Source organism: Perca fluviatilis, chromosome 4 (assembly GCF_010015445.1).
Source record: "Perca fluviatilis chromosome 4, GENO_Pfluv_1.0, whole genome shotgun sequence".
NCBI classification, from domain to species: domain Eukaryota; kingdom Metazoa; phylum Chordata; class Actinopteri; order Perciformes; family Percidae; genus Perca; species Perca fluviatilis.
In genome coordinates, this window is record NC_053115.1 from 25,779,756 (window position 1) to 25,807,331 (window position 27,576).

The 27,576-nt window shown below is 38.7% G+C and overlaps 2 protein-coding genes across 2 annotated transcripts in view; one reads left to right on the forward strand and one right to left on the reverse strand.

Moving 5' to 3' along the window:
• ngfb (nerve growth factor b (beta polypeptide)) overlaps window positions 1-5,422 on the reverse strand; it is a 29,426-nt gene extending 24,004 nt beyond the window's left edge. Inside the window, exon 1 of the mRNA XM_039798941.1 lies at window positions 5,182-5,422. The gene's annotated coding sequence lies outside the window, so the exon portion shown is untranslated. The remainder of the gene's footprint in view (window positions 1-5,181) is intronic.
• LOC120558082 (potassium voltage-gated channel subfamily A member 10) overlaps window positions 1-27,576 on the forward strand; it is a 105,828-nt gene that overhangs the window by 12,664 nt on the left and 65,588 nt on the right. The window lies entirely within an intron of this gene.

Below are 27,576 nucleotides of genomic sequence, written 5' to 3' on the forward strand. Positions count from 1 at the left end.
CAAATCAAAAAGAAGATCACAATTAGCATCTATACCTATGATTAAACTACATGTTTGAAAAAGTGGAATCAGAATACAAATGTGCATACTGGACAAGCCCATTGATCTGTGTTAGCAGTTTTCCTTCAGCAGCATCTGCAGATAGTAGAAAACCATAATCATTAGTATCAGTTCTGGCTTGAAACACTAAGTTTAAAGTGAAAGTAATTGGAAATTTGGAAAAGAATAAGCATGAGTTATTTGTATTCATTCCCTTCTCATAATAACACAGTCCACTGTGTCTGAAAGAGCTAAAGTTACAGAGGTTGAGTTGTAATTGGCGTGCTGGATGAGGAGAGGGGTTCACAGTTCCAACTGTGTGTGGCCTTACTGTAACTGGCACTCTCAGATGATGAGGTACTCCTGCTTGCAGGGGCTCTTCAGTGGAGAGAGGCAAAACAGCTTAATCACAGGCACAGGCTTGTTGTAGCTCCGCTGCTTATCCTCTACAGATACTCACTTTTACACTGTTTTTTTTTTTTATATATATATATATATATATATATATATATATATATATATATATATATTTAAAGTCAATTGTAATATCAGAGAGAGGTGCTTCTGCTGAGATATAAAGAGAGATAACAGTGTTTGTGCAGCAGTAGGTTTAAACAGTAGCTTAATTTTCTTTACATGTACGTGGGTACCATGTTCCTTGAACTGTGCCTAAGGCTGCAAGAGATGATGGGACATGTCTGCATGGAAGGATAGATGTTGATGCAATTATACATGAAGGGTGGCCAATCAGGTTTGACGCCAGTGAAGGTAGGAATAATGCAAGCTTCCGTAATTGTAGGCAATTACAGTCCTGCTCTTTTGTGGGACAGGAGAGGAGGAAAATTTTCAAAATATTCACTTTGTGTATTAAGACACCTAAACATGGAAAAAAACGCTAGTTTTTCAATAGATTGATTTGAATATATTTCAAGGTTCACTGTTTTATTGTCATTATACTATACAGGATTGCACAATGGAATGCAATTGACTTTAACCTGACGTTTTCACACTCTGCAGTAATGGACCAGATGTTTCTTTTGTGTGAAAATAGGCAGAATGTGAAGTAGTAGGCTAAATTCTGTATGAGCACCGATCTCCCGCAGAAGCCTAAAAAACGCCATTAGTCCACTAGCTATAAATCTTTACAAACCGCTGCCATGGGTGCGACAGACTCTTGTTGCAGCTGGGTTAGTTCGCTAGCACATAATAGCACACATACTAAAAGATAGCACACACCCCCCGAGCCAAAATACGAGTAATGCTCCGCAGCAACAGACCATCGTTAGCAGCTAACCCAGCACACACACCCTGGGCTGAAGAAGAATTCCACCTCACAGCGACAGAGCCATTTTCTTTCATCTTTCCCATTGCAACTTTTGTTTTTTTGGACGTCACAAACGCGCCGAAATACAGGTGTTGTTGACTTTTCCTGCTACAGCTTACAGTGCACAAAACTGCAAACTGTGCTGTACTGTTCTTATTATACATCTATGTGCTGTATATTCAGTTAATATCTTCGCTACTAAACTTAAACTCTCCTCTGCTCCGACCGATTGCTCTGCAAGAAACCAATAACCATAAGACCATATGCGTCTGCAATAAAACGGACCATAATGGCGGCTCGTTTGGAATACGATCTCTTATTTTATGAAAATAGTTCACTGAAATGTGTTTCTGAAAACATTTTATACGAGAAATAGGCTATGCAAGGTTGGTGGGAGGCGGCAGCGGGAGGACTTCACATGAACCGGCAATAAGGCACAAGCACGCAGTTGTTGCTCTTGGCCGAGTGTTTAATTATATCTGTGTAGCAGTTTATCGGCGTTTAGAAGAGATTCATTCTGAATGCCCGATTACACGTTTTTAGTAAATTTCAACCAACAAAGCACACACCCACAGTAGTGAGCAGTAACTGCAGGCGGTCAGGGTAGTGGGTTTCGGGCTCAAAGACTGAAAGGTACTTTAGTGACTGACGGCTATTGTTCTTGTATATAATTGTGGCATTTAACAAAGTTGGTTATTCATTACTACTCTGAAAGAGCTAAGAGAGCTTGTGGAATGTACGGAGTAAATTATACAACACTGATGCTACTGTAGGGCTAACCTTTCAATAAATTCACGGGTATACGCTCTAATGGTAGTAGTAACAATGTTTTTACATAGTAGGGGAGGGGTGATTTTTAGCACTTACACAGTTTACAGTCTTTTCACATGTTTTCAACAAGTATTTTCTAACATTCTAACACATTTTCTGATTTTGCTTTACCCGGACTTTAAAAACAAACAACAAAAAAAAACTAATTGGGGATTGTGAACCTGTCTGAAAAAATGGTGATATATTTTTCCCATATCGCCCACCCCTAGCCACCAGGTTGGGAATGTGTAGATGTAGATGGGGGAAAAAAAAAAAAAATCTTAGAAAGAAGATTTAGCACTGTTAACATATAAAGACCCCTTAGGTTTGTAGCGGATGACCGTCTCATTAAAACAACCACCAGATGTAAATCTATTGCTTGATTCAAGTAAATCTAACTCTACAGTTGCTATTCTGTCAATGGTTTATGTTTAAATCTGGCAAGGCAGGAGTGGACTTCATTACATCTCCAACATAGCACAGCAAAACAGAACCAACGAGAAACAGTCAGATGCCTGTCTGTCTGATGAATGGAAAAGCAGGAGAATAAAAAAAAGTGTAAATAACTGTCCAAAGCAGATGGATGTTTCTTAGCATGAACAGGTTTGTTTTTTAGGCATGCTGAAACCTTTACACCCTGGTTTTACTCAGATGGACCATACAGCATCTGTAACCTGTCTTTAAAAGTCGGAGCCTGGTCTGGACCCCGTTCATCCACCTGTGGAACAGATTGTTCAGCAATGAGGAATGCTGGTCAGTGGAAAAACTCCACTGATGTAGATTGTTACTCTGCATACCAGAAGAGATGGTAAAAGTTCAGTCCTTTTTCCGTCTTCCACCACAACTCCTTTCAGCTCCAGTCTAACATTGATGCATACATCAAATTTTATTTACAAAAATGTGAAAAATATTAAAATGTGAAGAGATCTGATAATTGTTGATGCTGAGACAGACAGTCTGCTCTCAAACATTCTCTGGTTTCGGTTTGTTAAATGTGACGACCTTTCGGTTTAATTATTGTAAATTCAATATATTTGGGTTCTGAACTGTTGCTTGGACAAACAACCAATTGAACACTTGACCTTCAGCTCTCGGAACTTTGTCTTTGACATTTTATAGACTAAACAATTAATCATTTAATTAAAAAGATAATCAAGAGATTAAACGTTAATAATTGTGCAGACTCCATTGAAACTACTCGAGAGATACCTTAATAAGCACCTTAGTTTGGGAGGGATATTTCATTACTTTATGTTTAAGTAATCAGCTACACATATATCATAAGTCCCAACACAGAGAAGCATGTAGTGAAATATATAGCAAATTTCCATACTTCAAAATTTGCTTTCATTTAATCAAATGTGGTTACCTTTTACGGTGTTCAGAAGTAGATTCCATATTAATGACACACTATTGTGCAAGTCACGAGTTCTGAAGCAGAGTTTGTACAAAGCAGCCTTTAGAGTGTAAGCTTTGTTTTATGTATTTTTTTTCTTTTTCCTTTTTTTGAATGCAGAAAACACAAAATAATTTAACATAAAAACATTACAAGGAGTCCTGTAGTGTCTACTGTGCTTTTTTCCAGTTGCAAGTTTAACCACAACCGTCAAGCATAGTGTGTGATCACCTTCCCATGTCAAAAAACACAACCGCAAGTTCCCTTTGAAGGCAGCATTGAGCATCAACCGCACAGAACAAGTGACCGGGAGTTCAAAGATCCCTCAAAAGAACTACATGACAAACTCCGCCCCTCATCACAGAGTAAAATTAGCCTAGAAATGAAGCTGCCATTTATGAAGATCGATGCAAAAAAAAAAAAAAAAAACTAACCACAGATACCAGCATAGATATATAAGATATACAATTAAATCTGCATCTGCCATTTCATTTCCTTAAGTAAGCACTAAGACTAACATCCTACCTTCGGCTCAACCCCCTCTGATTTCATCACTCTGACTTCATCACTCTCTTTGTCGTTGTAAACTGACTACTGGCTCTTTTGTTTGAGTGCAAAGAAGCCTCCCTATTGATCGTGCAGTTTGTTTTTCTTGCCAGTTGATAACAGCCATGTGGTTTAGTTTATAAATGAGTTGCTCTGTTCCCATGTTTACTATGTAGCTCAAATGACCCTCTCTCTGCCGGTACACCAAAGATATACTTAGAAACTATGAAAAAACTCACACAAACCTCTAGAAGAAGTAGGCCTATAAGTGATTTTTCTCAATGCTGGAGAGTGTAAATGAGTTCATGAAAATGTACTGGAATGTGTCCAAAATACGTAGATTTAAAGGTGTTGAATTCCTATTCCATAATGACAAATATATGGAATATAGTATGGAAAAAGTAGGCTACCTATCAAAATAGCATAGCAAGTCTTCTCGAGTATAATCACCTGCTATTATGTCAAGAATGCAATAATTTGTTTTAACTCTGTGGCACACATAATTTGAGTAAAACTGCCCTGCGGCTAGCTCCTGATTTCTAACCCAACATGCAATCCAAATAAAAAAACTGTGCAGGAATGCTTTGAGAATATCACCTAGCCCAAGGACACGATTGCAGGTCTGATCAATGCTATTGTAACCCGATGAGCCCAGAACAGTTTCTGAAGGGGATGGAGGAGATGATCCGTTTTCTGTTGGGTCTGATCTTCAACCTATCTAAATATAACCCATCATTAGCCTTCTAAAACATAACAATTTTAACTAAGTCATCAGCAGGTAACTATGATGAAATATAAATACAGAAAGTATACAAATGTTGCATGTGAAAGTTTACCTTGGTCACACTTTAACACACTTTCTTTCTCACCAAGTTAACCGAGGTTTTACTCAAAAGCTGCACAAAACTAAAGTAATCTAAAAACTATTCAGTATTAAAAAAAAAAATGTCTGTGTATATGAGTGTAATGTAAAGCAAAACATGTTAAACTACTGCTGTTTTATTTGAAAGAGTAGTACGTTACTGTAGATTCATGCAGTGTAGGTGAAGATAAAATAGTCCTCTACCTCTGCAAAAGCTCTCTCTTCTCTCCACTGACGTATGACTCCCGAGGATCACTGAAATATATTCCAGTTTGTGTCCAATTCCACAAGATGCCAGGGAGGGGAAGAACAAATTCTTTGTCAATTATCCCAAACAGTCCTTTCTGAGTGTGGCACTTGTTTGAAAATTGTTCTGAAAGTAAGTGAGAAGTGTCCCAGAGGCTGCAGCCTGTGTCTGCCTGCAGAGTGCTGCAGGTCCTAGTGCCTGCTCCACAGTCAGCCACCAGCAAAGGTTGGTAATTCACTTTGTCATGTGTTTAAGTATGGTACTTCCCGTTCAGAGAACCATTACCCAAATCAGTAGTGCTACTACTGCTACCACTCCTACAGGTCGTATTAGAGGGTAGGAACAAACCACTTACGAGGTCGTATGGTGTGGAGGAATTGTTTTTTATATATAGTAAAATAAATACATACACGTACATACGTACATACATATGTATGTATGTATGTATGTATGTATGTATGTATGTATGTATGTATGTATGTATGTATAGTTGTATAGTTGTGAAAAAATTAGGACTAAAAAGAGGAATAAAAAAATCCATCTTTTGGAAATTGATCTTAATGCCTTAATTAAAAAAATGGTTTTATTTCAGTTAGCATAATAGCTGGTTTGATTTGCATTGACAGATGATTTTATGGCAAGTACCCCATGCCAATCTCTAGGTATGGTGAAGGGTATTTGATGATGTGGGGCTATTTTAATTCCAAAGGCCAAGGGAACTTCATCAGGATGCATAGTATCCTGGATCCATGAAATAACTGGCCTTTAACAATAAAAATCTGCCTGCCTCTATGGGAATTTAATATAGGGGTGTACTGACTTATGCCCCCTGTATTTTAAGAAAGAACATTTATTTTATTTATTTACGATACATTATTCATTCACAAACAAAATTGGTGTCGTTAAAGATTGGATTTTTCCTTATTTTTTTTAATCAAGGCGGCTGTGGCTAAGTGGTAGAGAGGTTGCCTGCCAATCGTAAGGTTGGTGGTTCGATCCCTGGCCCTGCAGTTCCATGCCGAAGTGTCCTTGGGCAAGACACCGAACCCCGAGTTGCCCCCGGTGCTGCGCCATCGGAGTGTAAATGTGTGTGAATGTTTACCTGATGAGCAGGTGGCACCTTGTACGGCAGCCTCGGCCATAGTGTATGAATGTGTGTGAATGGTTCCTGTACTATCTTAAAGCGCTTTGAGTAGTCGTTAAGACTAGAAAAGCGCTATATAAAAACAGTCCATTTACATTAAGATCAATTTGCAAAATTTTGTTTATTCAACTTTAGCATTGGTGTCCTTGTGTGTGTGTGTGTGTGTATGTATGTATGTATGTATGTGTGTGTGTGTATATATATATATATAAAAACAGTCCATTTACATTAAGATCAATTTGCTAAATTTTGTTTATTCAACTTTAGCATTGGTGTCCTTGTGTGTATATAGTATATATATATATATATATATATATATATATATAATATATATATATATATATATATATATATATATATATATATATATATATATATATATATATAAAATACATAACATACATACATACATACACACACACACACACACACACACACACACACACACACACACACACACACACACACACACACACGAATAGTAACATAGATGCATCTTTCTTCACAGTTCTTTTCCATTGCTTGTAACAGTAAATGGTACCCTATATTTATTTTACTATGTATACCGAGCATCATTGCCACAATGAATGGGTCGTATTAGAGGTAGAAACGAAGGACCTATGTCGTTGTGTGGTTTGGAGAAAGTTTAATGTTTTTGTGAAATTATATGACAATATATATACTTTTCAGATTTTATGTTGTTATTGCATCTTATTGCTTTCTTCTAATTCTTATCTTTCTGTCTAATTAAAACACACTTAGAACTGAACTAAACAGAATTAAACATTTCTAGTGTAACTTATGACATTATTTGGAAGCTCCACAAGTGGCCTTTATCAGGTTATTTACTTACAGAAGAGCCATATTCTAATTATGCAACACATTAATAAAATGCCCCATAAGCTGAATGTTTTGTCTCCTTATGTTGTCCCAAAAGTATTGCCATCTCAAGTGTTGAGCTTGATTTGGGTTTCTTGTCAATGGCAACAGCAGGTGTTTCACAAAGACAGATGTTTATGAGATCACTTATTTGAGCAACTGATAACACAGATCAGAACCTTTCCTAGGGTTTTTTCATTACTAATTTACTCATTTGGCTGATATTGTGGTCCTTACTGATGAACTTCTGAACTCTGATGATGGAGTAGAGATTTCTTTTCTATCATCATAAAAAGATGCAAAACTCAGAATTCATTTCCTCCAAGTAATTGCAGGTGTTTGTATTCCCCCATATGTTAAATTGGTGAAATTCTCTTTATAAACTGACATAATTGTCGACACCAACTCTTACACAGGATAGAGTTACAGATTGTATTGGTGTTTGAAGCACTGAGAGCATGTGTGAGTGAATGGTGCTAATGTTTCAAGAGGAGATTTGATCTTAGAGGTGAGACAGCATAAACTAATCCAGGTGTGGAAAAAGTACATATGTGGCTGTGAGAGGGTTTGTATGATGAGTGTGTCCTTGCTCTCTCTTCTCCCACCCACTCCTCATAAATTAGATAATGGTTGAGTTCTTTTTTTTTCTTCTTTTTTAAAATAAGGGCTTCAGTGTGTTCATATTTATGTCTCTACCAGCCTCGCACATCTGGATCCTAATAAGAACATATGGAAGCAAAATCTGCTTACCATATTACACAAGGATTACACTGTGGCTTTGATTATTGCTCTAAACTCTTCATGGCATTAAGAGTGGTCATGGCCATGTTTTGAAAAGCTGCGTTCTGGTTCTCTGATACATTTTTTTTTTAGCTATTAGCAGCAGCTCTATGCTACAGAATGGATTAGTCTCAATTTGTCATCTATGAATATTACAGTTAGTTAGACTCGTCTTTAGGGAATCTGAATGACCAGACATCCATGAGAGGCAAGTTACATCAGTGGCTTCTTCCTGCTTTGGCACTACAGGCTTTGGGGATTTGAAACCTGGCCCTCCCACTGATCTCCTGTAAAACTCATTTGCAGGAGCCAAATTTTAATCACTCAGACCAGACCTCCTCTGCTGTTTATCACAGATTTTGGACGTCTTTAGACATGGCTGGGAATAAACGTAACGGAGGAGGAAACATGGCTGGGAATAAACGTAACGGAGGAGAAAACATGGCTGGGAATAAACGTCAGATGTTAACTTGTAGCTCACAGACACATTTCTTATTTGCTTAATTTAATCAGACAGGTTGGTTGAGGGAAAGAAAATACAAGGAAGGGTTATTTTATTGTTTGTGGTGCTGTAGCAATTTATGATATTTTTTGGGCATTTTTTTCCGACTTTAATGATAGGAAAGCAATTAAAGGGGGGAGAGAGGGGGAAGACATGCAGGAAATCATCCCAGGTCAGACTCGAACCCTGGACCTTCTGCGTAAAGGCATGAACCTCTGTATATGTGCGACTGTTCTACCAACTGAGCTATCCTGGCCGCTTGAAATTTTAATTTGGCAGCAGCATGCAGCCAAATGGGAATTGACCATGGGGAAACTGTGTTTGCATTTTATTGGGTTTTCTGAGCTTTTCTTATTCCAGTAACTCTGCTGTTGGTGGAAGGTCAGGATGGGATATACTGTACGTTATTGCTTTATCTTATAATCAATGTAATTTAAGCATCCACATCTGTTCTTATATAATGGGATGCAGACTGTCTTTTTGGGGGATAAGCAATTCAATGTGTGCACAGTAGATGACAGGAAGACCGTTATGGCCTTAGAAATAAAATGGATTTAGATGGATCCATTTTATGTCTATGGTTATAGCTCATGTTTACAGTAGCCTTTACCGAGAGATAATGCAGGATGTCTGGCAAAAAGTTAGTGATCTTTCTCTTATTTCAATCTCTATTCTGATAGTAAAATATAAATTGTAGGGAATATAAAATGCACATAGTAAGAAAATGAGGATTTAACAACTTTAACCCTTGCATTATTTTTTTCTGGTACAAAAATATCTTGTGTGATTTTAAGTGGAACAGCATAGCAGAACAGTTGCTGCCAAAAGGGGAGCCAAAAGTAAAGGTAATTTGGACAGCACTCCAATTAGTACTTATTATTGCTACACATTACATATTATACATAAATATTAATATTAATTGGATTATTTTGTTTGTATATTATTATCCACATTAAGGATCCAACACCCAGTCTTTAAAGTCTTCTAAGTTTCAATGTGAGTTGAGCGTGTCAGGTCTTCTTTTTTATGAACCAAAACCAAAGAAATCAAAACCAGAAATGGAAAAATAATATATACTTAGTATTACATTAAAACATTCCTTCCAGAACACCAAGGTGTTGCTTAATACAGGGTGAACTGCCAGTGACATGAATGTTTTTTTTTTGTAATGGTGGACCACAGATCAGTTTGTCTGTTTGTAAAGCAACACTGTAACTCTCAATTACTCTGAAGAAAGAAAGTGTGCGCTCAGTGGTGATCCACATCTGGCCTTCATCAGCCACATCAACTCAGACCCAACATTTGACCAGACAGCTGACTTCGTGGAACTGAGCAGGAAGTGAGGGCTTAATCTTCTTTCTATGAAACATTCTGATTTGATTACCATAAAGACATAGCACAGCACGATGTAGCACAGGTCGTCTTCCGCAGCCAGCTTCAGCTTTTCTGGTCAACAACAGTCGTACTACACATTATTTAGGATGCTCAGACACCTGGGATGAGGTCATATTCAGATAAGCAGATTTTATGGAACTTTATTCTCTTGCTTATTCTCTTGCTTAACATAAAACAGCGAAATTAACTCTGTGTGTGTTGAACTCTGAAAAGAGGTGACTCCAGATAAAGTCTTAGTGATCTCATTATTCAGGCCATATCATTCTCATCTTGCTCTGGTGTGATTTTTATTTGTATTACTTTTAATAAGAATACTCAGTAAACATCCGTAAATAATATAACAAAATAAGGCTGGCACTTTTGTATTCATAATTCCAGCAATAGCTTGAACAGGGATTACATTTAATATTCCATCTGTAATTACCTGTTGTGCCAAGCCTTATACCCTAAAATGCAATCTCCGTCTGTTGCTGACTTTGTAAAATGCAACTGCTTTCAGTATTTGCTAGCAGTGGGTGCCCCGTGAATGAATAGAGCATGGTTGGGGTGGGCTATAATGCCTTAATGGTAAACTCCTGAAAAATACCTTATTTTTAATTGCAGCCGGAGACAAAGTTCGTTTGGACTTCATATACTGTAAGCTGTTGCTCTGTCCTTATGTGATTTCTGGCTCCCTTTGCTTTAAACTGCTGGTGGTGAAATATGGTGAAAGAATGCTGTTGTATAACCCTTTATTACCTTTATCGTTATCTTACAATGCTTACATGTTACCGTAGTTTGTTGCAGACATACATTTTAATATCCTTCCACATTTTCCAGGTCGCTACCTTTTTTGGAGCAAACAACCAGTGGTGGAAGAAGTTTTCAGATCCTCTGCTTAAGTAAAAGTACTAATACCACACTGTAAAAATACTTTGTTACAAGTAAAAGTCTTGCGTTGAAAATGTTACTTAAGTAAAAGTATGTAAGTATCATCAGGAAAATGTACTTGAAGTATTAAAAATAAAAGTACTCAATTCAAGGGTTAGGTTTAAATCCTCACATTTTAGGAACGATCCAAACTCCTGTGTTTAATCGGCTAATCATTTCAGCTGGATTTAGTAGTAGTAGTAACTGGTAGTTTAATTTATAATAAAACATTATATTTTATAAACTACGTGTTTTGTGTGCAAAAAATCTTAATTTGTAAAGTTACTAGTAACTAAAGCTGTCAGATGAATGTAGTGGAGTTAAAAGTACTGTATTTCTCTCTGAAATGTAACGGAGTAGACGTAGAAAGTAGCATGAAATGAAAAGACTCAAAGTACAAGTACCTCAAATTTGTACCTTAACTACAGTACTTGAGTAAATGTACTGTACTTAGTTACATTCCACCACTGCCAACAACAATATTGTCTCAGGAATGCTTGTTGCTGCTGTATGATAGTCATGACATAAATACTGCTGAAATCACAATTTTGTGAGAAGAAAAAGAGGCCCGGTCAATTCGCAACTGGCAGCAAATACTTCACCCCGTTCCTCAGAGAAATAAATGGGGAGTGAAGTCTGGTGTGTCTGTAGACCGTGTATTTTGGGATAGGCTCCATGGGTTGCGTTTCAATTAATTTGAAATAATTATGTGTTCAAGCCCTATTGCAATATTAGTGTGCATGTGAGTAGACTCTTGACCTCATGTTGTTTAATCTGGTTATGGTTCAACCAATAATTCTTAAACTCAGTCTCAGGAAGCTCTTTTGTGAGCTTATCTCAAACAAATTGAGCACCTGACCTGAGTAGTCATCTAAAGCATCTGTGCTCAGCCCACCAGCCAAAACCAGGCTAAGCATGTGCCCTGTGACCTCCACTCCCCACAGCCCAGATCAGCCTGGGGCCACCAGGCAGATAGCCTTTCAGGAAAAGGCTCCCCAACTCTGGAGGACAATGGCTGTGTTGTCCATATCAGAAAGGACCATTTCTGCATTGGATTCAATTTCTTATAGAACAGAAGAATTCCAAATATTTCACCACCATTCTGTTATTTCATGTAAGGCTGTCTGAGTCTTTACTATCATGAAAGCTTTTTGTTCTCAACCAACAATGGTAATTTGAATCCATATCTGCACCTAATATATTAAGTTCTCCACGGTTATTTAGAAAATGTTTGGCTTTATATCGTTTTATAGGCTCCACCAGCTCTTGAATTTGTTCAGAACCTACTGTACTTCCTGTTCAGCCTCGTCTGTGTCTGTTACATGACAGGATTCTCAGCACATCTGTGTTTACAGCTGTGTGATGATGATGATCGAGGGATCTATCCTCTCTAGTTAGTGTTTGTTTACAAAGGCTTCAGTGTGTGTATGTGTGTTCGGTGGGAGGTTGTGTCGCTCTGTGAGGACTGATGTGCTGATGGTTTAAACTATCACACCGAGAAAGGATTTCACTTCCTTCTTCTTGGTTCCTTCGCTAAAGATGGACTGACAAACCTGTGGGCACTTCTACTTATTGAAGGATGAATGCAAAAAGGATTAGTGTCAACACCTTGATTTATTGTTGTTGTGTACAGCATACAATTTTGATTGCATATGAGCTTTTGGTTCCTTCCATCTCTACCTTACTGCCACTGTATTACTTCAAAGGCTGATGATTTAGTCCTGTTAACTACAGGTAGGCTACAAATACTTCATATTACTGGTGAACATTTTCTGAAGCATAACATATTGTTGAATTGATATCCTTCTGCTTTAAATACATTTTGTCTACTTGCAGAGCCTTCAAACATACACTACATGTTGATTAGGGCTGTGACGGTATGGATTTTTTCCTACTGCGGTTGAAAATCAAGAAATTCCCGTGGTATTGCGGTATACCGCAACCCCCTTACGAGAGTAGATTAAGTTAGAGCGAGAATGGCAGGGTGCCATTCTGTGTGACGTGACGTTAGTGCCCGTGTGGTCGCGCAAGGAGAGTGAGCGGAAAAGGAGAGTAGCGTATTAGTGCTGCTGTGAGGAAAAGAGTGAGTGAGTTAAAAGTGAACAATAAAACAACAAGCTAGAGCTTCTCAAGACACGGTGGCTTTATCTATTGTCAATACTGTCGGTAAAGTGAACGGTGTTACCCCCCAAAAAACATTGGCTTAAACCTTACAACATATGTTGCAGCCATAGACTGTAGCAGAGTGTTTCCATTTCAGCTCAATGTGAGAATCTTTACTGAGTTTTGCTGTCATTTAGGGCCACAATGGTTTCTCTCATCTCCGTTGATCCATTCCACAGACCGCTCTAGTGTTAATTTTGTCACCTATTTTTTATTTAGTCTTAGTCTTAGTCTTGTGCCAAACATTTTTGTTAGTCAAGTTTTAGTCGACTAAAAGTCTCGTCATTTTAGTCTAGATTTAGTCAAAAGAGAACTCAAGGTATCTTAGTCGAGTTTTAGTCGACTAAAAGTCTCGCCATTTTAGTCAAGTTTTAGTCAAAAATTTTAGTCTTTTTTTAAATAAATTATTTCTGATAACCATTTCAGTCAAATAGTTAAAAAAAAATGAAAAAATAAAAATAAATAAATGATATAAAGTTATATAAATATTGAGCCTCTTCCTTATTTCACCAGTAAACGACAAAAACAACCACTGCATTGGAAAAGGATATTTTACAATAAAATAAATGCAGCACGAAACTGGCGAGGCGTATTTCAAGTGAACGCAACATATGTGTTGTTTTTCAGACAACGGCAGCTACAGACTGTCGTACGTCTCGTGTTGGAATCCTACACCGTGAAATAGAGACAAACCTTTACACCGTTTAGCTGTCAGCATTGTAACCCTTTTATATATGTCAATGATTGTAACCGTGTTTAGCTACTCCAACTGCTAGCTAACGGTATGCTAACGTTACCTGCTGCCAAGTGTAGTGTTAACTAGCGCCCCATGCAGCGATGTTTCGGTTGACTCTAACGTCCGTTTAGGAGCATCAGAGAGAAGCGCAGGCATTTAAGTGGCAACAAAATCTGCGTTGCTATTCGGTCCGGTAGATAACGGTCGTTAGGGCACCTGTCGGTGCCGTAGCACCGGGTCTCGGTAACAGCTGAATATTCTATCTCATGATGAAAAAGTAGAGATGATTGTAGATGAAAATGAAGAGAGATTTTATCTTAGTTTCTATTTTATGCAAAACATTTTAGTCTCGTCTTTTTTCGTCAACAATAATGCATGTTAATTTAGTCTTAGTCAGCGTTTTTGGACATTGGCGCAGTCTCGTTATCGTCTCGTCTTAGTCATGGAAAAAAAGGTCGTTGACGAACATATTTAGTCTCGTCTCGTCTGACGAAATTAACATTAGACTGTTCAGAAAGCTCTTTTGTCAATACAGTAAAATATAAATAAAATAGTTTGCTGACAATGCCGAGTGCAGCCCGTCTAGCAGCTGATCAGACTAAGAGCAGAGAGGGCGACTCGGCAGTTCGCTGACTTGTTGTTCTCTCTACCAATATAAGCCGCTCTGTTTTAGGCTACGAAACGTGCATGCAGGCTGAAATTCAACCATTCCGTTTTATCGGGATAAAGCTATAAACGAAAGGAAACTCCGCTAGCTGCTAGGATAATATGCAATGGTAAACACTGCAGCTTGTTAAGCTAGTTAATGTGTCTACCTCAGCTGAGAACGGAGAAATGTCTTTGCCTTTCCTACTGTAATACACGGTAGGAAAAGGCAAAGATATTTCTCCGATACAAGACATTACACAGGTACTCTCGCATATAGGCCTAATAGTCAACATGAATGGAATGTTATTATGTGCCATGGATAGGGTGACCAGATTTCCCAGAACTAAAACCGGGACACTTTGCGCGTGACCGTAGTGCTCGTGCACGCACACGCTTTTTAACATGAACATGTGCCAGCCCAGGTCATATTTTTCAGAGAAAATTGAGACCTGCTTCCATATAAATTCTTTTCAGGAAACCGTGACCTGTAGTAAGTAGCAGTGAGTAATTGGAAGTAGCCTACTACAGCAATCAGAATGAGAGAATTTGATTTTTATTTAATATTTTCCAGAAATAATAACTGAACTGTATATATTGGGAAGTAATGCAATCATCATGAAAACAAATTATTAGTGAATATGTTTTTCAAGAAATAGCCAACGTGTTGCATCCCTACTGTCATTGCCGATCTACCAAAACGGTAATTTGTTGATGGTCCCTAACACAGAACCTAGCGACAGAACAGATGATGAAGTGCTATGAAGCTTTATGTCAGATACAAATCTAGCGATAGTAATTGTTTTCTCTTGATACTCTGTAATAATGTCAACTTTCTTTGACCCTGATCACGTCATTGACCTGAATTGTGATGTTGATCTCGAACAAAGGGGAAGTTAAAATTGAATATCAACTGAATATCAAACGTCCAGCCAACTTCACCGCGCTTAAAACGAGACAGATAAGAAGAGGCATTGCAACAATGTTTACAAACATACATGATAACGTTGGCTGCAGAGATTAGGCCTATGTAGACGCAAACCGCTACGATTGACTGACACACACACACACACACACACACACACACACACACACACACACACACACACACACACACACACACACACACACACACACACATACATACATACATACATACATACATTTTAAAATCATTAGTCTTTTTACATAGGTTTAGTTAATGATCGGGCTATAATAACACCACGTCGGCTATGTAATCGCTGACAACCGGGACAATTTCATAGTGGTTGGTGTAAACCGGGACATTTTAGCGTCCCGAGAGTCTTTTGTCGGGACTCAGGACAAGCAACTCAAAATCGGGACTGTCCCGGTCAAATCGGGACTGTCCCGGTTTGACCGGGACATCTGGTCACCCTATTCATGGAACATTGCGCTCCCCAACTCACGAAAGGTCGGATTTGCTCCATGTAAGACACAATGTCATCAGACACAATCCATGTCATTAGAATCAATGAATCCATGTCATTAGACACAACGTGCACACATGTGCAGGCCAATTTTTTTACGGTGATGACGGTGACGAGCTCAGACCCGCGGTACGTGTCACGTGACCGCTGTACTGCGGTAATGCGGTAACCGTCCAGCCCTAATGTTGATACATTCAGACTTTAGTTTTCAGTTAAAGGTCCCATGGCATGAAAATTTCACTTTGAGGTTTTTTAACATTAATATGAGTTCCCCCAGCCTGCCTATGGTCCCCCAGTAGCTAGAAATGGTGATAGGTGTAATCCGAGCCCTGGGTATCCTGCTCTGCCTTTGAGAAAATGAAAGCTCAGATGGGCCGATCTGGAATCTTGCTCCTTATGAGGTCATAAGCTCGCTTGTTGTCAAATATTTTAATAAAGAAGTTCATGTTTCAAGTTAAAGTGCATGGAATCTTAGAAAATCCTTTTTCTTTTTACCGTGGTATCGAAATCGGCATCAAGAATCGTGTTATTTTTCTGGTATTGGAACCGACTACTGAATTTTTGGTATCGTGACACCCCTACAATACTATCATCATCACAGTGATGATGATTGTGATCTCAATGTCAGAGGATGTACGTCAGTCAAAGTGGCATTCTGCCACAATAAGGGTTTGTGATCAAGTCTTCCATTCTCTACAAGGCACTATCTCCAAGTTGGCTCCCTGCCCACCTCTGATGCCCTGCGGCATTGATTCAGTGCCACTGCCAAGCAGTTTCTTGCTGAGGGGTGATATACTGAATAAGTGGAAAACACGTTTGACAGAGGAGTCTGCTGTCACATCCATGAATGCCAATGTATGTCGTCCAGTCGGAATGTTTTCCTTTATCTAATGTACTTGTTGTATATTGCCTTTTGTATTCAGTGCCATTTCCTCATATGGGTACATACAGTTTTTTTTTTTGTTTTTTTTAACTTAAGCACCCATTCTTTAGACAGCAACCACTGGTTTTCCATTTGAACTGACAAAAATGTATTTCCGTGACAATAATATTTCTAATTTTGTAAACTAGTGTTTTTGATTAATGTATTACAGCTTTAATCTATATATTTTAGATTTACATTTACTCCTTTTCAACCATGTGCTTACCCAGATTAGAAATCTATTTATATTATTTTTATAAACTGCACAATGCTTTTCGAGCAATGAGAAATCCTTTCAAGTGGTAACCAAATGCATGAGCCAGAGAGGACCTCTGCTAGGACGTCTCATGTGGCTTATAAGGCTATAACACAAAAAAAAGAGAAATTCATCAATATGAGTTTTTGATCTTTTTACAAACTCATTTCGTCTTTTACAAATGCCTTTTCTTGACATGGATGTCTTTTGAGTTGAGCCCATTACAGTAACCAGTAAAAACTTGATATAAGCCTGACAGTGAAAATCAAAAAGCACAATTCCTCTCCCTCGGTCTCTTTCGTTACATGTCCAGAACCCATCAGTTCAAAGATTGGCCCTTGAAATCAAATATGGCTGAGGCGGGACACTTTGTCCAAGGGCTGGAGAGGTTAGGCCCCGGGGGTGGGTTGGGGCCTATTATACCATTGCCCCAAACCATTGAGGAGACCCTCCCCACACACACACACACACACACAGAGGATCAGGTGACCCTTCCAACCTTTGAAATTGTGTAGGTGATCAAACCTCTTCCCCCTCTGCTAAGGAGACATTGAGTGAAACACAGGCCTGTGTCTCTTTACAGGGACTTTTTTCTCTCCAGTCGTGTTGCGGTTTCAGATACTTGGATGGGATGAATACAATAAATGCTCTTAAGTTTAGTGCCAACAACGTGTCCTTGGTTTTTTTTTCTTCTCTTTGTTGAAAGACCTCCTGATACAGAGGAAAAATAGCATTGTGTCAGCAGTAAAGCAGAATTAGAACAGATTTTTTTAAAATAAAAAACATGTTAACGCTTTTACAGTACTAGTTCTGTCCATATTTTTCTGTCTGTTCTCCTCCACTGCCTTTTTCTTGTTTGTTTATTGTTCTGTGTGGCTATTGGACAATTATGTGTATATCTTTCATTCTCAGTTATAAGGACATGTCTTGGATTAGTTGTAAAAGGTTTATCTAGTGAGTCTGTGAACAATTTCTTATGGCATATTTTTTTAAAGCGGTTTCTCTTGCTCTACTTCCCTCTTCAGACAGCCTGGTATCCCAATCATGTTCATATTCGATGAATCTGCATGTCGCTGCCAACATACAGGACCAATACAAGAAGAAGCAGTGTTCCCTATATACAGTATAGTGGTTGTGGAGTTGTGAGATCTTTCCTTTCATTTATTCTATCCAAGCGGCAACTTCCAGACTTGAAATATGAAGCCAATGTGGAAGTGACTTAAACTTGCATTTTATCTAATTTCCAGCAGGGAGCGACTCCACTGGAAAAAAGAAAAGAAGTCAGTTTCTATAGAAGTCTATGGGGTAATGACCATACTTCTTACTTGATTTATTCAGTAAACATTTTCCTAACAGGTTTATTGCCTAAATCGCTAGTTATAAGTCTTCTTCAATACAGCATGATGTTCATTTTGTAAATTATGGTCCCATTTATTTTAAAATAGACACTAACGCAGGGGATGCTTTAGGGGCGTGGGTTCACACCGACCTATCAATCAGGACAAAGGCTTATCAATGCTAACCATGGCACTGGGGACATTCAAATAGAGGTGAACTAGTTTGTGGGTTGTTTTGTTTTGTCTTTGAGCCTCTCACTGTGTGTTTTCACTTCATCAGAATCAGAAAAGCTTTATTGCCAAGTACATTTTTTACACATACAAGGAATTTGTTTTGGTGTCATAGGTGCATGTCACACATTATCTAAAATAAGTTAAACAAACAGGTTAACAGAACAGACAATATAAGTATAAATATATAAATATATGTGTGTGTATATACACACACACAGGATGTAATAAAATAAGAGTGACAATTAAGATAAAAAGAGCAGATTAAGTACAGTGGCATGTAGAGCCAGAGGTGGGTGCGGAGAGAGTCAGGGTGGTTTCCGGGCCTTGTTAATAAGGCTAGTGGCGGAGGGGAAAAAGCTGTCCTTGTGACGTGAGGTTTTGGTCCTGATGGACCTCAGCCTCCTGCCAGAGGGGAGTGGCTCAAAGAGTTTGTGTCCGGGGTGGGAGGGGTCAGCCACAATCTTTCCAGCACGCTTCAGAGTCCTGGTGGCGTAATGGTCCTGAAGCGGCGGGAGATTGCAGCCAATCACCTTCTCAGCTGACCGAATGACACGCTGCAGTCTGCCCTTGTCCTTGGCAGTGGCAGCAGCGTACCAGATGGTGATGGAGGATGTGAGGATGGACTCAATGATGGCTGTGTAGAAGTGCACCATCACTGTCATTGGCAGGTTGAATTTCTTCAGCTGCCGCAGGAAGTACATCCTCTGTTGTGCTTTCTTGACGAGGGAGCTGATGTTCAGCTCCCACTCGAGGTCATGGGAGATTGTAGTTCCCAGGATGCGGAAAGACTCCACAATGTTAATTGTGGAGTCACTGAGTGTGATGGGTGCAGGTGGGGCTGAATTCTTCCTGAAGTCCACAACCATCTCCACTGTCTTTAGAGCGTTGAGCTCTAGGTTGTTTTGCTTGCACCACTTCACCAGGTGGTCAGCCTCCGACCTGTAGGGATGAGGGAGGTGTCGTCCGCGAACTTCAGAAGCTTGACAGACTGGTGACTGGAAGCGCAGCTGTTGGTGTACAGGGAGAAGAGTAAAAGAGAAAGAACACAGCCCTGAGGGGATGCGGTGCTGATGGTCTGTGAGTCGGAGATGTCTCTCCCCAGCTTCACATGCTGCTTCCTGTCAGACAGGAAGTTGGTGATTCACCTGCAGGTGGAGTCAGGCACACCAAGCAGGGAGAGTTTCTCCTGGAGCAGAGCCGGGATGATGGTGTTAAAGGCAGAGCTGAAGTCCACAAACAGGATCCTGGCATAGTTTCCTGTGGAGTCCAGGTGCCGGAGGATGTAGTGGAGGGCAATCAAAGTTAATTGGAACATTTTGGTCACCTGAAAATGTATTGTTCTGCCAACCAAGGTAGCTAGCTAGCAGTAGAGTTAGCTGGTTACATAAATGAAAGTCTGCCGGTTTTGAATTAGCTCTGTGGACTGCCTAACATGCTGACTAACGACACCAGTACCCGAAAGGTCCGCATCAAGGTCAATACCAGATCTGCTTAATGAGCTCTGTATCGGCACTGATACCTATCCAGCGTATTGGTTTGGTGCATCCCTAATGTCCATGTTCTTGTCAGGCGATAGGGTTGCCTCAAAAATTGATCTTCGCCTCGAGGTGCTCACAAATGTATTATGCCACAAGTGACAAGATGGTGACTTTCCAGTGATATCTGGCAGCTTTTTTAAAGACATGTTACATACTGGGTATGCCCCTTTTTAATCGCGGTTTACTGATTTGCATTGTCTCTTTTATCCTGCATTGGGAGTTCTTATTTTCAGATGTGACTGCGCTGTCCTTTTTCCAGTGATGATGTGGTTCGCCCTCTTGCAAATAACTGATATTTCTTGCAGCATGCTTCACTGAGCAGAGATGTCCTGTCCTCACTAGTATTTCTGCACTCTGACAGATCCATACTTAGAAAATAAAAAAAATAAAAAATACCTATATACTCTGTCTCTGTGACGTAACTGTGAAAGCACTGAAATATGTTAATACAGAGAACTAAACTAGTCATGCTTTTAGTACTAGTACTTTTATGTGATGTAAAACCTCATTAAAGTATTTTGAATCAGCACTAAAATTGTAAAACACCATTGCGTGACAATACTTTTAGTAGCTGTGATACTTAGTGAATATGTATAAGCAGAAAATGTCACCAACACTGATAAGTCATTTGAAAATAAGTCACAGGGTCTACAATCTGAAGAAATCAAAGAGATATCAATATTCATATTTATGCAGTACGAAAATTAAACTGGTGGTATTCTTATGGACAGTATTGAGCAAAATAATACATTATTTGATATTTGTATTACTTAAATGTCTTTATCCTAAGGGCCTTTTTTGTTTAGATCTACAACATTGAATTCCTCCATAATTACACAGCTAAACTCAATTAGGCCTACTTGTAACATGAAAACTGACATGCAAGATGGCTCCCAAATATTTGGCAATCTGGACGCCAGATGTGTCCAATCTATATCAACATTATTCCCAACACAGCTGCACTCAAACACAGTCTGAATTATTGTATGTTCTCCAAAAGTTGATGTGCTGTAGATGATTTATGTGTAATCATTAACTGTGGTACCTTGCATGGAATTTAAAGCATCCCAGTGGTCATAAATGTATGTATATTTTCCTACAGAATAATCTGCTAGAACATAAATAAGGTTCAAACAAGTGCTACCACTCACTGAATATAGATTGCAAATAGATTATACAATATGTTCACCATCCATCCTGTGACCTTAAGGGTTGATTTAACCTCAAGAGTAAACACAGAGCTTTTGTGCACCACGCTTAACTGCACATTTGTGTCCTTGCCCCTGAGGTTGCAATGAGCATGTTATTTTCACTTTAAACATCCTTAATCCACACTCAGGTTGTTGGGTCAGTCTGCCACATGAGAGGGTTAAGAAAAAAAAACATTACTAAGCTTTTGCTGTCATTTTCAATTAATCCATCTGGTGTCTGTTTCAGTCGAGCAGTGCTGCTGCTGCTGCTGAATGTTCACAGAATTGAAACAAGATGGATAAAAAACCCACCTCGCAGTCTGCCAGCAGTGTTGGATTAGCAATCTGCTGCCCTCCAGTGGAATCATTGTGACACTGTTTATGTTAAAGCAGATTAAAAACAACATAATCAAAGTAGCTGTCATGATGATAGACTGATTCATTCGAAGATGGCTTTATTTTTAATTATCCTACGGTCACGTAGTTAATTCATGTGTCCAGCGGTCTTTTAATTTTGTCTTTTAACATCTTAATTAGTCAGTGTTGCATTGTGGATTGAAGCTATTTTTACATTCCCGTGTTGATTAAAAACAGCTGTCATTTTAATGTATAAACTGATATAAGATGTCAATAGATTTTGTAATTTAGACACTCAAAGCAATTCAATTACATTTTTTATATTTTTTTTATTTTCTCATCTTAATTCTCTCTCCTCTGTAGCATGCCAGTAGATGTGTAGCATGACACATCTTGTTTTGATGCCTATATCCTCAGAGGAGCAGCGACAGGGCAGGTATGCCTGTCCAACTGCTCATTAGAAGAAAGAGCAAATTAATCCTCTCAGGGATCTTTTCACTATGCAAGGCCAACAACCACAGATGCACAAACCAACTGCCGGAAAACGCAAAATGATTGGTTAATTAAACTTTCTTTGTGAAGGAAGGGTTGCCCAGATCGTATCGTGAGGAAGTAGACTAAATGTCAGCAGCAGCAGCAGCAGCAGCAGTATGGCATACAGAATAAAGCCCCCAAGGCATGAGTGACTTCATCTTTGTGATAGTCCAAGACTGGAATGCATTATGGTCTGACTGGAGGTAGACAGGACTATCAGATGATGTACAGTGACTGTTTGTTCAAGAATAGACAAAAGCTTAACAGAAAACTACTTTAGACGGAATGCTTTATGCATGCTCATCCATAAGGAATTCCTGCATAATAATGATGCCTATATATAGACAGCAACCTACATTTCATGCTGCACAGAGCCACAGAGGAGAGTAATGTATAGGATGTAGGCTGCAATGTTGTTGAGGTGGAGCGTAAACACTGATGGATCACATAGCATTCTGTAAATTTGCTCTGTTATTGTGTCAGCTGTTTGAGCATCTTTTAATAATACATTAAAATATTGCAACCTATTTATTTGAAATGAGCATTTTGCTTTAGGATGGTTTTTCATCAGAGAGAATGGCTTTCAATTCTCCCGGGAACCTTCAAAGAAAGTTATGTACTGATGTGTTGGCTTGGCAATCTTCCGGCTGGATCAGGTGTAGGCAGTAAACAACTGTGGCTGTCCTGAGTTACCCCAGCTATGATTAAATCACACACAAATAATCAATATGGTTGATTCCAGTGGCTGAACATTTATTTATTATGTCATTATAACAAATCTATTTGAAGGTATTTGTTGTATTAAAGACCAGAAGAGAAACAATCGCGATTGATGAGCCTTGATGGCTTGGAGAAGGAACACAAACACAACTCAACCTTTTGTTTTTCCCATTTTTCCCCCTTTATTGGAGGCTGTTTTGGAACCTCATTCCAGCACAGCTCTAATCCTGTGTTATAGATCACCTGAAGCTGGGAGCAAAGTGGTCTGACCTCCTTGTGACAGGTCAGAATATTTATATCTATGTCCCATCTGTGCACATATTGTTCTCCTTTTCATAAATCATTGAGCTAAGGCAATTGCACAGGCAGGAAGGAGTGAGACCTTTCCTTGGTGTGGCAGGAGCAACCACTGTGTCCAATATCTCTTACTTGTTTGTTTAGTGAGATGTGTTGAGAGAACAAATGTGAGCAGTATCAAATGTGACACATATAAAGTCTGGGCGGATGTTTCTGAATAAATGTGTCACTTTCTGCCGGCTTCATTGTGTGCATGAATTACTGTATCTGTGTGAGTGCTTGGTAAGCACCACTCGCTCCAGTAAATGAGCCCAGCATGGCTCATATTTTATCTAATTTGCACATGTATATCTTCGCTTAAGATAACAAAGGCTTTTGGAAATTGTCTGTGCATGTGTGTCTGGGTATTTTGTTCGCTGCAGTCATGAAAGACTTGGTTTTGAATATTTTCATGTTATGATCAGAGATGTCTCGATCAGAAATTGAATGTTCGTCTACTGTCACAGGATCTTGGACTCATCCGTGTTGGCCTGAGAACATTATTTTGTCATGAATGTTGAATTTGATTATTATTCCTAAACTCAAGTTTTAGGCCTATATGTAAATCTTTTGAGCTAGCTTTCTGTATTCAGTTCACCTGTTAAGCCCTGCTGACGTGCCGGTGACTCAGTCATTTTAAACTCACACCATGCAGCTAAACATTGTAAAGTAGTATTTATATAAAGTAGAGATTCCAGAATTTCTGAAAAATACCAAATATGGTTGGCCAAATTGTGGAGAAATGTGTATAACATGATCCACAAGACAATATTTCTATTTAATTGAATGGTGCAGCCATAGAAAACATGAAATCTGGAGTTTGTGTTAACATCATGTAGCTTCAGTGGAGAGCTGGATTAAGATGATGCAGAGTTTATTAAAGATCTCCATGTGCACAGTTACAGTTTTAGGTGAGATTGAAGATAATGTCTCTTTGTTTATTGCTTTATGATTATAATATGATGTTTTCATTCCTTACCTGTGCTGTCTTTTTCTGAGGCTGTCCTCGCAATAAAACACCCCCATAAATCGTTTGATCAAGTAGAAATTACGACTCACATTTATGTTTATAGTGGCGGTGCCCTCTAGTGGCCGTAGTAGTTATGACGGGAGCAAAGCACAAAGTGAAGTGAAGAAGTAAAAGAGCGCTAAATAGGAGGTTGAGGTGGTGGATGCGTCATTCAAACACAGGGCGGTCATCCAGGAGGCCGGAATGCATGTCCATTTTGAAAATGAAAGTAAACAGCAAGTTTTTATTTATTTTTTAACTTTACAGAACCAACGGAACAAACAGAACTACTTCACATTCATGCATCCTGTGTGTGCCCAGAAGTGAAGTAACATAACAAATTGAACTGAGTATTGTCGCCTAGCTTAACCAAATTGCGATCGTTTCACAACATTGTGTTGCAACAATAGTGTTTTAAACCGTGACCGTTACCTTTAGATATGAGGATGATATCACTCCTGTGGGTTGTATTTCTAGGGGCGTTAATTCAAGTTGAAGTTCAAGCGCTTTAATTTCATTGTGTAGCACAACAAGATTACTTTGTGACAGCCCAAGGGTGCGCTAAAAGTGATAAAATACATGTAAAATAGTACGCGAACAATTTAAATAAATATAAATAAATCTAATAATAAAATTGTATAAAGTTTATCTAGAATAACATATACTACAAAATAACATAAGATAATAATATAAAAAATAAGCTAAAAATATAAGTAAAAGTTAAGTACTAAGATATATAAATGTATATAAGAGTTATATATGAATAAAAGCTAACATTATATAAATACGAGCTAACCATAAATGCACAAGTTGCGTGATAGCGTCAGAGTTTCTTATTGCCCCATATATTGCTCAGTAGTATCACATAAGCAGCGACATTTATATTGCATATTGCCCTCCTGATTATTGTTACATGCCACTTCCAGAGTTCAGTAGTGTTATGGCAGTTGGGAAATAGCTATTTTACAGCCTGTTAGTGCGTATTCGGGGTAATCTGTAGCGCCTGCCTGATGGGAGAAGCTCAAACGGTCCATGTCCAGGATGAGTACTGTCCTTGACAATGTTCTTAGTCCTTTTCACACAGCGGGTCTTGTTGAGGTGTTCAAGTGATGGTTAATCAGTTCCCACAATGTTCTCTGCTATTTTCACGACACGCTGCAGGTTTGTTTTTGGTGGCTTTGGTGAAACTACTGTACCAGGCTGTCATGCAGTTTGTAAGGAATTTATTAAACGCTCCTGTGGGTCATATAAAGAGTAGGAATAAACAACCAAATTTGCTATTGACTTGTTGGTTCAATCACAGCGACCACCGAGTTTTTAGTTTCACAGCAATCCTCTGGCATCAAGTTAGTTTGAAATACAAATAATTTCCATGCAGGGAGGTATACAGATTTTAAATATGGGGAAAATATTATTGACAGGTTTGTTGGTGTATTACCACAAGCTCTCTAAATGGTTTGTACAGTAATTGGCTTTATTTCTATCACATTTGATCACTACAGCCAGAATTAGTACAAGCACCAAACCTCTTAATGAAGCCAATAAACACACTCCCACAGGATTTATGGCTACAATTTGACACACCATTGGCTGGTCAGCAGCACACTGCCAGCAGTGGAATTGATCCCACCGGTCAGTGATATAGCATATACACGCAGCAACACCACTTGGTTGTTACAGCTCCAGCACTACTCATTTAAAGCCTAAAAAAATATATCTATTCTAAAGTGTTCATAATTATAGGAACCCCAGTGAGAGAAAAACAGAACCTTTAGAGCGATCCATCTGTGATGTTGCACTGTGGATTGCTGATGTCTCTTCAAAGGCGTAGTATGTCTAATGAGGACTTTCGCTTTGAAGTCTGTCCTCATAAAGCTTCCTGCTTTGTTTGCTTTTGTTTGGATATTTTTCAGTTATTTTTTTGATTTTTTTTTTAGAAAAGATGAATTGCTCGGCCATTAACATTAAAAAGAAATGAAGGGGAACCTTACATCATCACTGGATGATTGGATTTGATTATTATGGTTTGGTAATTGTAATAACCCCTTAAAATGACATAGTGTGGTTAAGGGAGGACAGCAGCCCCTACACACAATGTAATCATTATGCAAGACAATAAGATGAAGCACTTTGAAAAGCAGATACAAGACGTGTTCTCTGTCTTGAATTTCTTCTGGGAAATGCAAGAGAAATATCCTTTTTAATGTTGCAGCGTTATATCATTGTTATTAGGAAGAAATTGATACTCATTATTATTCTGATTGAATTAGCACCAACACCTCTATTATACATTGTGTCTGTGAGCTACAGTAACACAGGATGTGTTTTTTCTTTTTTTTACTGGGTCTTTTCCCACAGCTGTGTGTTTCATCATCTCCACTGACCTGGATCATTACCTCAGTCAGGCCCTCACAGCGCTATCGGTTAAATATTTCAATGCAAACTGATGCCGGGGAGGGTAAATGGTCCTGTAACACAGTCATTTGAGGCTGCTGTTGCTGTCATCACCGATATGGTCGTAGTTACATGTGTGTTGACCCTTGTGGGCAGAGCTGTATAGTAACGAAGTAGAACTATTTCACTACTACTAGTACTGAAAGGCTTTGTACTCTACTGGATTATTATTTTTTTCTCCTACTTCCACTTTTACTTGAGTACATATTGTTGATGAGTTTAATACTTTTACTCCAATACATTTTTTATGTGCTGCATAGTTACTCGTTATTGTTGTGAATTCCTCACGCTACGGAGACTGTGTAGGTTACAGTGTGTGTACGTTAGTTACGTACGCTGATTATATAAGAAATCCCCTGATATCGCGTCGTGTTTCTTTTCATTACGGTTGCCCGTTCAGAAGTCAGAGACGATGTAAGTTTGTACTCTTTCTATTTAGCCATTGTTGCTGCAGATGAAGCTATTCCTGAGTTGTTTCAGTCTGCAGTGAGTCCTGAATGTTAACCGTTTGACCCTGTGATGTGAAGCTGCTAGCTAGTTTATCTGTGTGTTGCTAGCTTGCTAACTTTCCTGTTCATCACACATGTTACTAGCTAGTGGGTTTATGGGGGCTTTAATCGTTACTGTGCTGGAGAGGATGTTCATTTTACTTTCACAGTGTGATAACTGTACATTTTATTTCAGTAGGCTATTTGTTAATATTTGTTATTTTTAATATAATATTTTTAATATTTGTTAATTCCTTTGCTAAACATTTGACATAATATAAACAATATGATATTTAAACTTTTGACTGCTTTCTTTAATAACTAAATAACACAGTGCTTGTACTTTTATTTTCAGTACTTGAGTAGTACATTTTAA